Raw genomic sequence first — 13,619 nt, forward strand, 5'->3', positions numbered from 1 at the left:
GTTTAGCTTAATGTAGATACATATGTAGAAATAATTATAGACATGTATACAAGGCCTGCTATGTATACATTTATTTCCTAGCTCTGTCTCCTGAGAGGGCCTAGAACCAATGACACCCCAGTAGCATGAACACACCCAGCACATTCTCCAATAGAAAGAACTAAAGTTTCTTGGAAAATAGCTGATTCTAGACCTGAGGCAGGGAACATGCCAGAAAGTAATAAAATACTCAAAATCCAAAAGGCCAGGGGCTTGGCAAAAGGATATGGGAGCCACCTGAAAGAGTACCCAATGACCAAAGCTGGAACAATTTGAGCAAAGAAAAAATACCATAATATTACTGGATTATAACCCCAAGCATAAAGTAAATATTTCCTAAGTCCATACTGATTAAAATAAATGACTGAATAAATAAATGTCCCCACTTATTTATCTTGTACAGAAGAATTCCTAATAATTTATGCAGACACTTCCCTCCTCAAGGGGGTGGAACTTAACTCCCCACCCCTTGAGTGTGGGCTGCATTTAGTGCCTGATGTGGAATTGTTATTAATATTTGTGTAGATGCTGTTTAAAATCAGAAAGGACCAAGGCATTTTCATGGGATATAACATTTAAGAATATTGGTGATCTCAGTGGGAGCGGTTCTAGAGGACAGGTTTAGATTCTTGGGCTCTTACTATATATGGTTCTAACTTTAACCAACCTTATAGAATATTTATCCTTGCATGTTCTTATTAGAAGATTTAATCACAAACTGACAGCTATTTAGTGTCTGTCAAAAGCTCACTTAAAACATCAAAAAAACTCCATCAGGTATGAGGCAGACAGTCTAATGAATATCTTAATTATGCAGTCATGTAGTTTTTTGTATTAAGTCTTCAGAGAACAATTATCAAGACTATGTCATCTTGGTCTCCCCTGACATGCAAATGCCTGTGGTGAGTTCTGATTTAATGATATGTTATCTGTCTGTATAGAATCTGTCTGTAGAAACATCATTTGAATGATGTGCGTTTTCTAAAATTATATTTGAAACTATAGTCCAGTAGACTCATTGTTCTTTGTACAGGTGCATACAGTTCAGATACAAAATTCACATATTTTCTTCTTAATAAAAAATGAAAAAAACTTATAACCTGGAAAACATAGACCCAAATTTGACACTTAGTGTTTGTAATTTGCTGATATCATGAGTTTGATAATATCTGTTTCAGTTGCCTATTGCCATATAACAAATCACCTCAGAACTTTAAGGCTTAAAACAACAATGATTTATTATTTTTACAATTCTGTGGGTCAAGAGTTTGGGCAAGACTTGGCTAAGGGATTCTCCTGCTCTATATGGCATTAGCTGGGATCACTTACTCAGCTGGTAGCTGCTCTGGGCTGGATAGTCCAAGCAAGGCGTTCCTCACATGCCTGAAACTTCTGTGTGCCTCCACATGGCTTCTCCAAAGCATTGTCACATCAGGGTATTTGTATTTCTTCCATGGCTTCTGGCTTCCAAGAGGGAGAGAGGGGAAGCTGCTAGTCCTCTTGGTCTTTGAAGTTTCAGAACCTCACTTCCACCACATGCTTACTGCTGGTCAAAGCAAGTCACAAGGCCAGCCAAGATTCAAAGGACAGGGAATTAAAGCCCATCTCTTGATAGGCAGAGTGACCTGTGCACACCAGGAAGGAAGGAATTGATGGTGGCCATCTTTGGAGGATAGTATGTGGCCATACCGTCTATTACAGTGTCTAATCTTTTCATTTTATTCACAGGCTTTTATTATAATTAATCTTCTTTACCTTGTATTTTTAACTTGTAATTAATTCCAGTTGTCTTATAAGTTACACAGGTTATACATCTTAAAATTATTATCTTGATTTAAAAAAAAAGATTTTGGGATAATGGGAGGCCCTAATAAACTTCTTTTTTGTTGTCATTCACTATAAATTTATCTTGTTATTTACTATAAATTTAATAAGTATCTTGGATTACTTAGTTGAAAATCTTCTAGAACATCTTTGCTTAATAATTAGGGCTATATTATAAGAATTTGCTGTTTCATCTTAGTTTTCCCAGGACTGGAAGGTTTACTAACATGTGTTCATATTTTGTTTAAGCCCTGTTAAACTATGTAGAGCACAATTTAGTAAAGGCTATCGTAATTTAAAATGCAGACTCTCTTTGACCCAGTAATTCATGAGTACACAGATACGGCATTGTCAGTGATGACAAAATATTGGAAACAACATTATCAGTGAGAGACTGATTAAATAAATTATGATGTATTCATATAATATATTAAATTATTAAAAAAGGATGAGGGAATTCTATAAGCAGTGGCATGAAATGAGTGCTAAGATACATCACATAAAAAGAAAATGTGTGAAACTGTTTAGTATGCCACCACTTTGTTAAAAAAATACATGTATATGTTTTTTATGCACCAAATACTTATGAATACACAGTAAACAAGGGAAAGGAGCTGGATGATTGGGAGAAAATTTCTCTTCACCATAAGAACTCTTGCATAGTTTCCTTTTTGTACCAGATACGTATATTACCTACTTCAATATTAACTTTTAAAAAATGCTCTGATAGTTTTGTTTTATTTTATTTGTGGATGTCTTCTTGTGGAAGGTAGAATACTGGTTGCTCCATATGGGCAGGAATAGTCTAGCTTCAGGTAGCATAAAGACCATCAGAAAAGATTAAACATATGTACCATGTAATTAGACTGCTTTTTAGAGTTGCACTATCCAAATATTCTGCCCATTATTTTTACTGGATTGTTTATTTTCTTATGACTGTATTGAAGAGTTATTTATATTCTAGAAACAATTCCTTTATCAAATATTTTTTTTTGCAAATATTTTCCCCAAGTTTGTGGCGTATATTTGCAATTTCATAACACTATCTTTTGAAGAGTTTAAAATTTTAATAAAGTGTGATTTATCAAATTTTTTTGTGGTTTGTGCTTTTAGTATCATATTTAAAAACTCTTTGCTTGACTGCAATCTGATTTAGCCCATTACTTGTTTCTGTAAATAGAGTGTTACTTGAACAGAAGCATGACCATTGGTTTATGTATTTATTGTTTATGGCTGCTTTCATGTTACACAATGGCAGAGTTGTGTAGTTATGACAGACTATATGGCCCACAAAGCCTAAACTATTTACTTTTTGGCTCTTTGCACAATAAGTTTGCCAACCCCTGGGCTAACCTAGGATCCCCAAGATTTTCTCCTATGTTTTCCTTTAGAAGTTTTATAGTTTTGCATTTTTATATGTAAGTCTATTAATTTTTGTATAAGATGTGATATATAGGTTGAGGGTTAAGAGGTTTTTCCCCCCCCCACATATAGATTGCCAGTTGTTCCAACACCACTTGTTGCAAAGACATTTCTCTTTCCATTGAATTACCCTGGTACTTTTGTTGAAAATCAATTGACCCTAAACATGTAGATTTATTTGTGGATTGTCCCTTCTGTTCCATTGATCTTTGTGTATATCTTTATGCCACCATCACAATATCTTGATTACTATAGCTTTACTGAAAGTCTTGAAATCAATGAGCATAAGTCCAACTTTGTTCTTTTTCAAAAGTGTTTTGACTATTCTTGATTCTTTGCATTTTCATACAAATTTTAGGATCAGATTTGTTGTAGAACTGCAAGGGGGTTTTGGTCAAAGTCTAGTAGCTTGTAGCACAAAGATCCAAATATTGAAACAACAAGGATTGCCAAGGAGATTGTCTGGAGAATGGGAGATACTGCCTCAAATCCGGTTCCCTAACAGATAATCATGGGTTTTTAAAGGAGGGGCCTACGTGCATTGGGGGCAGATTGTGAGAAATGGTGAGTCTTGGTGGCAGGAAGTATGCTCAGGGGCCTTCAAAATCTCAGCTCTTTTGTCTTGCAGAAAATCCACCATTTCTGGGGAAACAACCCAAAATGTCAAGTAGTTAGTTAAGGTTGTAGATTTTATAGGGGTCATTGAAATTTGTTCAGTGGGGGTGAGGTATTTACAGCTTGGGCAGTTTGTACAAAAAAGCCTGTTGGGATTTTAATTGGGATTTATATTAATGTGGGGAGAATTGACATCTTAACAATATTGATTGATCTTGAAAACAGTGTATTTCCATTTATTGAGGTCTTTGGTTTTTCACTGGGTTTTTATATTTTTGAGCACACAAGTCTTCCATTTATTTTGTTGTATTTATTTTCCTAAGTATTTCTTTTTAATGCTAATATAATTGCTATTATTTTGCTAATGTATTTCTAATTATTCATTACTACTATATAGACATAGAATTGGATTTTGTGTTTTGACCTTGTATCCTGTAATTTTGCTCAATTTGTTTACTAGGCATGTCTGTTCTATATATCTATGTTCTTTGTACATAATCTTTTTTCTCTGTCTGCCTTTGAGATTTTTATCTTTGTTTTTAGTAGATTGGCTATGATGTATCCAGGTATGTTTGTTTGGTATGTGTGCATTTTGTGTTTATCTTGACTTTTCTTTGGGGTTTTTTTGATCTCTGATTTGTTGTCTGGAATTTATTTGGGAAAATTTTTAGTAGTTACTTCTTCCCATGTTTCTTGTGTACATTGTTTTTGTTTTCTTCTCCTGGAACTGTAATTATATGAGTGTTGGACATTTTGATATAGATCTGCAGGTCTTGTATGCTCTGAAATGTATCTTTCTCCCACTCTTTTTAACTTTGGTTTCATTCTGGGTTATTTTTATTTACCTGTCTTCAGATTCACTTATTCTTTCCTCTTCTGTGTCCAGGCTAATATTGAGCCTGTCAAAGTAAGTCTTCATCTCTGATATCTTTTTCTTTTTGTTTCTAGCTTTTCTATTTTGCTTTTTTAAAGTTTCCATTTCTTTGCTGAAATTATCTGTTTATACATGTTGTCTACTTTTCTACTTGATTGTTTATCATTTAATTTATAGTTATAGTTATTTTTAAATCTGTGTCTGATAGTTTCAACAACCACGTCATTTCTGTTTCTGTTGATTGCTTTATCTCTTGACAATGCATAGGTCTTTCTTGCTTTCGTGCATGCCTAATAATTTTTTATTTAATGCTCATGGTCGTGTGCAGAACAGGAGAGACTATTTTCTTTTGCTGCTTCTTCCATCAAGCTCTTTTTGTGGGAGATTGAATTAGTATAATCAAGAGTTTAACTGGTTTTGGGGTTCTGTTGCCATCATTACTTTTAGTTCACCATAGGCTTCAGATTTCTCCAGCAGTTGGCTGCTGTTCCCTTATGTTTAGAGTATGGCATGTGGTACTACAGGAGTTTTCTCTGTGTTCCTGTACCACTCTCTTCTTTCAACAGTCTTTGCATATATGTGCAATACAGGAATTTCTCTTTATGTTGTTGTCCATCTCCCAGTGATAGACTGTTGTTTGTTATTCAATGCCATGTTTGTGTGGCAGGGTGGGCTTCTCTTTTATTCTGGTCCAGACTCAGTTATATTCAGGCTGTTTGTTCCTGGGCATCAGTGGCTGGGCTTTTTCAGCCCTCCTGCCCTTTTTTCCATGCAGCAGTCAAACTGCCATGTATTTGCTGTTGGTCCTGGACAGGAATGTCCTTCCTTTCCTCTAGTGGTAGTAGATCTCTCCTTGGTATTGGTGCTGTATCATTTGCGGGACACTTTTTCCTGCTCCCCCTCTCCCATGGGGTTGGAGGGTATTTTGGTTTTTTGCCCCTACCATTCTCCTAGACACACTATATATATCTTTCCCCTTGTCCCATGGCTGACAGTGTTTTTCTACACCTCCCCCAGAGGCAGAAGCATTTTGCTTCTATTCTCTCCTGAAACAATTTTTGCCTGGACTTTGGGGTGAGAGGGTTTTCTGTTCTTCCCCTATTGGCTTGAGGCTTTTTTCTGTGTTAGAGAACAGTTGGGGGATACGGCATAGCTTCAGGCCTGTCCTTGACATCTCTGGACATACTTGCCTCAAGGATGCTGGGCTTTCTGAGGTTTCCTGTCCTACTTCTAATCTTCCTTGTGAGCACCTGGTTAAGGCATGCGGAAGATCTGGCAGTTGAATAAAACTTTCCTGTGTCTGCGATCCCCATTTATTCCAAACTGATACTTGGTCTTTAAGAATTTGTTAAAATTTTAGCTGATCTCTTCTTATACTCTTAGATGGTAGCCACTTCTTTTTCTGTGACCTGCCAAAGGTCACAGAACTGTTTCACAAACTGTGAAACAGTTTGTGTATAGTCTTTCCTTGGAGGAGTTTATCCCACCAAGGGGAGGAATAAAATTTACTTGGCATTTTATTAAATTTATTTGGTTGCCTTGTGATCTCTACTCTGTTAGGCTAAGGGAAGTTTTGATTTAATAGATATATATATTTTTTTCTTTTCTTTATCAGAGTGGGAACAACATTCTTTTGTGGCTTTCTGCATTCTGAACAGAAGTGAAACTACTTAGAGTTATTGACAAGGCATGCTATTTCAAAATTCTGTTTATACTGATCCTTCTTTAATGTTTTCCTTTTTCCTTCAACTGCCTCTTGAGCACTTCATCACTTAGGATTGAACCCAACAAGATACTTCCTCTGTGAAGCCTTTCCTGATTCCACTAAGTAGAATGAAACATTTCTTGACTTGTGTCTCTTGTGCAACATATTTAATTTTTTCCAGGCCCATTAAAACCCTCAGTGAGATTGGGTAGCTTTCATATTTTGAGGCCTATCACTCTGAGAACTATCCTTCTGCTTTCAGAGTTTATGACTATAATGGTTGATAGGTTTTAGGCAGGATCATAGAGTAAACTTTTCTTTTTTTTTTTTGAGACAGTCTCACTTTGTTGCCCTGAATAGAATGCTGTGGCAAGAGCCTAGCTCACAGCAACTTCCAACTCTCTGGCTCAAGCGATCCTCCTGCCTCAGCCTCCAGAGTAGCTGGGACTACAGGCGTGCACTGTGACACCCGGCTAATTTTTCTATTTTTAGTAGAGATGGGGTCTCCGTCTCACTCAGGCAGAAATTTCAAAGCAGAGAAATAATAAAAGAAAAAGGCAATGATGGACAAATCTGTACCCTTAAAAACTTCTATATTAAGGGCCAGTGATAATAAGACTGAGAAAATGTTATATAAGTGAGAGAAATAATACAGGTTGAGCATCCCAAGTCTGAATATCCCAAATCTGAAATGTTCTAAAATGTGAAACTTTTTGAGCTTTGAGCTCCAACAGGATGCTCAAAGGAAATATTCATTGGAGCATTTTGAATTTTGGGTTTTAAATTTGGGTTTCTCTACTGGTAAGTGTATATATGCCAAAATCCAAAAATACCTGAATCTGAAATGCTTCTGGTCCCAAGCATTTCTGATAATGGATATTCAACCTGTGTTTTCACAATATAAGCAATTTACACAAGTAGTTAAGGAAAACATGAAGAAAGCCCTATCCCATCCCACCCCTTGTAGGGCTGGATGAGGTAGAGTGACAAAAGTTTGGAAAGAGTTCCAGTGACCTAGGAATGAATAGTAGCCATGGTATTGGGTACTTCTTTATCTCAGAGTTACCTTCTGCTGGGAGTACTCTCACTGTTCCATTATACCTAACACTGGATACTGAGGCCACTGCTGCTGGGGTGACTTTAGCAGCTCTGATGAGTAAGCTAATTAGTTATGGGCCTCTTGCTCCCTTGGAATACCAAGGCAAATCCCTATGTACTGCATACTTCCTTTGGGGTTCTCAACTTTTTTTAAAGTGAGTAAACTATCTCTTGTCAACTTACATATTTATCCATTATATATTCTTTAATTTTTATAAAACTTACTAGTAGTGACAAGAATAGGAATTGATATTTCTTGAACAACTAAAGCATCTGTGTAAGAATCTTTGTATGCTCACAGGGAATCAGTGATATGTCACAGTATCTAAAATCTGTGATGTTTTCAGTGGCCTAAATTTGTCTTCTTTCTCCTAATTTAGATCTATCCATACTAATGGAAACGTAACTGGAAGTGACTCTGATGATAAAATCAAGAACCACCAGGCAAGATCATGCAGTAGGAAACCTTGCTTCCAAATGAAGGTACCAACATTTAGAATTTCTACTTATTCTAAGGTATTTGAGGCACAAGTTTACTTTAAGTTGACTCCTTGGCAGTCATTTTATTAGGTTATTAAGTATGGAATGTCTGATTTCCTTAAGGACTAAGTTTAACAGTTGATATCTGACATTTCACTTTCACACTTCTTGTTTTTTTTTTTTTTATTGTGAAGATAAATCCTTATTCTTTCAAGAGCATGTTTTGGCTTGTGATTATCTTTCAATTTTTTTTTAGAGCAATTTTTGTGAAACTATGATTAAGTCAAAAATTCTTGTTGTTTTTGAATATGAGTTCCATCATGGAACCAATGCAGCACAGACAGCTCGAAATATCAATGAAGTGTTTGGCAAGGATGTGGCTAATGAATGCATAGTGTGTTGATGGTTTGAGAAGTTCCATTCTGGTGATTTTAATCTTGAAAATGAACCATGTGGGTGACCTGAGACTAAGGTGGATAATGATGACCTGAAGTTGTAGTGGAAGCAAATCCATCTCAACTTACACATGCATTAGCAGCAAGGTTTGACGTTACTATTCCAACAATATTGGACGATCTGAAACAAATGGGCAGGGTTAAGAAGCTGGATAGATGGGTACCATACGAATTAAATGAGCCTCAGAAAAGAAATCATCTCAAAGTGTGCCTTTCTTTGCTGTTATGACATAAAGGCAAACCATTTCTATGCTGATTGTTACGTGTGATGAAAAATGGATTCTTTTTGACAACTGTAACTGTTTGGTACAGTGGTTGGATAAAGATGGAGTGCCGAAACACAGTCCAAAACCAAATAGTCATCAAAAAAAGCTAATGGTGTCTTTTGGGTGGTCCAGTGCTGGTATTAATTAGTATACCTTCAAGAAATCTGGTCAATCAATTATAGTGGATGTCTACTGCAACTAATTGGATGAAATGATGAGGATGCTTGTAATTAAGCAGCTGAGATTGATTGATAGAGACAGGTCAATCCTCTTGCAAAACTGCATGTTGCAAGAAACAATGCTGGTCAAACTATAGAGGCTGGTCTTGGAAACTCTCTGTCATCCACCATATTTACCAGACCTTGCACCAACTGACTACCACTTCTTCCAGGCTTTGGACCACTTCTTGCAAGGAAAAATATTCAGTTTTCAACAAGCTGTGGAAAAAGCGTTTTGCAATTTCATAGCCACTTGCTCTTCAGGCTTCTTCACTGCTGGCATAAGCAAGCTACCTTTAAGGTGGCAAAACTGTGTTGATCATTTAGGCGCATACTTTGATTAATTGTACTACTTCATGTTTGAGATATAATAAACTAACCTTTTGATTAGAAATCAGGCACTTCATATTTAATGACCCAAATATAATATTGGTTTTTATATATAGGTTTTTTAAGGTTTAAGTTCTTACATGTTAGAATGTTTAGCTTTTAGAGAAGAGTTCCTTTCCCCCTCAGAAAAGATCCACTTAAAAAGGATATATTCCTTATAATTACACAAGCATGTCAATTATAAGACATATATTAAGTGTAGATTAAGATTCAGTAATTATGTTAGAACTAGAACAAATAAATATCAATTTAATAATTATTTTATTCACATCATGACACCTGAGATGAGTAACTAAATTCAGTAATCTTAACAGAGTCCACCTACCTGATATCAGAGACCTTAGTGATTGTTCTTTCATTCCTTTCTTTCTATTTCTCCTAAACTTTTTGTTAAGGGTTTTCTATTCACCAAGAAGTTTCACTGTTACTCCCCATAGGCTGTCTCTGTAGGACCGTTGGGATCTAATGGATTAGTTTCACTTGGACCAGAAAAGCAAAATATGTAATTAAAGAATCAAGTGACACTTCCAAAACGTGGAGTGGATCCTTACTTGAAAGACTACATAAGAACTGAAAACAAAAAGGAAATATAATATTAACAGAAAGCAAAATCAAAAATAGTCCTATTTTTCTAAAATATAGATAAATTCCAAACAGAGTAGAGTTAGTTAAGTGTTTATTTAAAAACAAAATATTTTTAATTTTGACTATTGATAGATTTTTTTCCAAATAAGCAGAAGGTATGGAAAGTATTTTAGGGGACAGATCAAATTTGGTTGGTTTCTCTTTATATGTTACAGAGATTTGTAAATTAATATTTTGCTAGAATATAAAGAAGGTGAAAATCTGAGAAAGATGTATCACTTATTACTAGGATTCCTAATTTCATGCTCTTCTGTTTTGGAAGAAGAATATGTAAAGCAATAAATTCCAAAATTATAAGAATTCATGATACTGACATCCAAAACTACCTCAATTGAAATAAGTGGATTATCTCCTAGAAGGGCTTGGAATAATTGAGTAATTTTTGCCAAAGAAAAGTTATCTCAAATCAAGTAGCAGGTGAAAAAGAGGTTGCTTTGATGAAACTTTTAAAACTTCTCTGGCAGCTAGTGGATGTATTTTTCTAATTGTGGTGGTGTCCTTTTGAATCATATGGTAATGATGATTAAATATATAATTTGTCTTATTATGAGAGCCATTTTACTTTGTTTTTAGGTATATATTTCTTTATTCTTTTCATTTAAGAACATTAGTTGAATGCCCAAAGTTTGCAAAGAATGATTCTAGATATGTAGAAAAATATTAATTATTCAATAACTTCATCATGAATGCAGTTGAAGACATCTTTTACGTAGAATGCTTACTCTGGAGCTAGAGAGACTAAATACATCTATTTGAAGCCATTTAGGTGCAGTCATATAATAAAATGAGCACATAAAATTATAATTTAGAATCCCTTTCTAAGTAATATAGTTAAGTTCTATATTCAGACGTTAACACAAGTAAAAATTAGGGAATAGGAAGTTCTCATCAATTGAATTTGCTCACTAATTGGTTGTGGTTGTTAACTGATTCTACTTGTGAAAGTGTCATGCAGCCTATATTAGATTGTTTAAATCCTTAAATTAGGAATTTCTAATTTATCAATTTCTTATATCTCCCCATTCTTTTGCAAGTGTTCACAGAGTGATAGCCCCTATTCATATTTGTCATTTTCCCTTTGGAAAATGAAAAAAAGTCAAAATTTCCCAAACTTGTGCTTAGAAGCTTTATATAATACATTTGAACAATACTTTCTTGTAATTTTTTTGAGAGGACTTTAGATTTTAAGATTATGGGGTTTGTTGTTTTGGGAGATAAGAATAAAACAAAATCAGTATTTGAGGGGATGAGTTAAGGCCCTAGAATGTTTGCAAGGTTATATCCTGGATTACCATTTACATTAAGTTAAAATGGTGCCTTTTACCACTTTGGTACGAGCGTTGACTATAGTCGATAGCCACAGATGAACTGAGCGTCTGCTTTAGCCAATGGCCATGATATGACTTTTCTAATTTTTTATTTATCAGAATAAAATTGTGAACATTAAAAAATAACGTAATGAAAACATATATGTATATGTTACTTATTCTGGTTTACATTACAAGTAAAGCTGCCTGTAAAGTAAAACAAGCTTTCAGTGCTTTAAAGCTTTCATCATGACACAAGAGCAAAACGGATTCGTGGTCAATGCATAGCACAAACTATTGTGCGGACTGTGAGTGCCGGCTGTGGGCAAGGTTTTGCGGCCGGTGAGCGCCGAACCAAAGTGGTTAAAAGTATGTTGTTTGGAATCAGTAAAATATTTGAAAACAAATTTTGGCAAGGTATATTAAGGGAATGGGTATTCCCTGCTACAGTTTTCTCTGTGGTATGATGGCAAGAGCACAAGCTTTGGCTCTTCTACTATTATGTTACCCTGGGAAATTGAATTAATATTTCTTAGTTTCCTTTTCTATAATAATTAATTTTAGATGTGATAAAAATGAAATAAGTGTATAAAATAATGCATTTTAGTGTGAAATTAATGAATTATTGCTAAAGATGGAGAAGACCACACTACTGAAGTATCATTCTGAGGTATTCTCATAGCAAAAAACAGCTGTATTCACACTACTACTGAGAAGCTTGTAAAACCAGTTTCAAAGTTAATGGCAAATATTATGCTTGGAGAGAAAGTAAAATGAGCTTTTGGCAAAAATCCCTTATCAAAGACATACCATCTTGAAAAGCAATTACTGTCATGTGCCCATGCTAATGGTGGCTATTTTGTTTTCATTTGCTTTCATGCATTGTTGTACAGAGGACATACTAGCACTTGATGCATGTCTGTTACTGTTTATCGCTGCAAAATTACTATAGCAGAAGAGTTTTTGGTTCGTTTTGTTTTGTTGGTGGTAGCGGTTGCTGGCTTTTTAAAGCCATGATAGCCTAGAAAAGGTGTATTGGTTCCTTCTGATCAAAGTACAAACAACTTGAGCTGTAGGAAAGGATGTACTTGCTTTTTGAGTAAAAGAGATTGTACCAGGATTATCAATTCATACCCTGGTTTTTTCAGAGAGATGAATTGGCATTTAGTAATGTGTCTTTTGATCTTGACTTAATGTTGAAGAAAAGAGTGAAACTTGTGGATGTAAGCAATTTTTGGTTACATCTATAAGTTGTACCACCTCTTTTCAGAGTTTTGTGACAAAATGGTCAGCAATTATAGTATCCTGCGTTTTCACAGTGATGTATCCTAACTATGTAGGAGGAAAGGGTTTACATGTTTATTAGCTTTTTAGTAAAATGAGGTAAAGAAATATTTCTTTATTATTGTTAATGCTATTTCTATGATTTCAGGAGGCATAACTTATCAAATAACTTCAGTATTTCAAATATTTTGAACTTATGACTATATTCATGATATGAGTTTTAATGTTATGGATGAAATATAAGGGTTTTATAAAAGTCTAAATTATGGTACAAAATAATACAATCTCTAAAAATTTGATCACTTGCCCACATTTGATGATTTTATTAATTGATCAAACCCAGTGAATTTTCATTGTGTCTGATTAAAAACCATATTCAAATTTTGAAATAGAACATGAAGAAATTCTTTCCAGAGCCAAAAATGCAAGCAGAGAGTAGATTAGGAATCTTTTTTTTTTTTTCAATCTCTCAAGTTGAAGCATTTAACTTCCAGCTTTGAGTGGGATATACTTTTTTTAGAATTAAAAGGAATGCTGAAGGTAGACGTCAGTGAGAAATCTTGCTGTAATTTCTGGGACTATATTCAATCATAATATCCAGACTGTATAATACAACTGATTTATTATTTATAATTAGAAATTTTTAATTTAATAGAAGTAAAGAATAAGAAAGAAACCAGCTAAATATGAAAATTGGTTTATAGGTTCAATCTGATTCTAAACTTGGGGCCTTGAACATCTTATAATGAATTATCCAACACTAATTGGGTTGTGGCAAAATGACTCAGGTGTTTAATTGAATGGGCTCTGGCTGGCCAAAGATGAGACAGTTTGAGCATCAGTAAGCATAACTGCAATGTAATGAATCATATCAAATATGTTTAAATCCACAAGTTCATAATGATACTTAAAAGAAAAATGGCCAGGCATGGTGGCTCAAGCCTATAATCCCAGCATTTTATGAGGCTGAGGCAAGAGGATCACTTGAGGCTAGGAG

The 13,619-nt window shown here is 34.8% G+C and overlaps 1 protein-coding gene across 15 annotated transcripts in view; it reads left to right on the forward strand.

Annotated features, from left to right (window-relative positions):
- Nucleotides 1–13,619, forward strand: part of NCOA1 (nuclear receptor coactivator 1) — a 245,320-nt gene that overhangs the window by 42,700 nt on the left and 189,001 nt on the right. For 12 of the 15 annotated variants that reach the window (XM_012788105.3, XM_012788103.3, XM_076000595.1 and 9 more), the window contains one exon: nucleotides 7,958–8,060. The gene's annotated coding sequence lies outside the window, so the exon portion shown is untranslated. Of the gene's footprint in view, nucleotides 1–7,957; nucleotides 8,094–13,619 lie in introns of all 15 variants that reach the window. The other 3 variants (XM_076000596.1, XM_076000597.1, XM_076000592.1) reach the window with 1 other exon arrangement.

Source organism: Microcebus murinus, chromosome 3 (assembly GCF_040939455.1).
Source record: "Microcebus murinus isolate Inina chromosome 3, M.murinus_Inina_mat1.0, whole genome shotgun sequence".
NCBI classification, from domain to species: Eukaryota; Metazoa; Chordata; class Mammalia; order Primates; family Cheirogaleidae; genus Microcebus; species Microcebus murinus.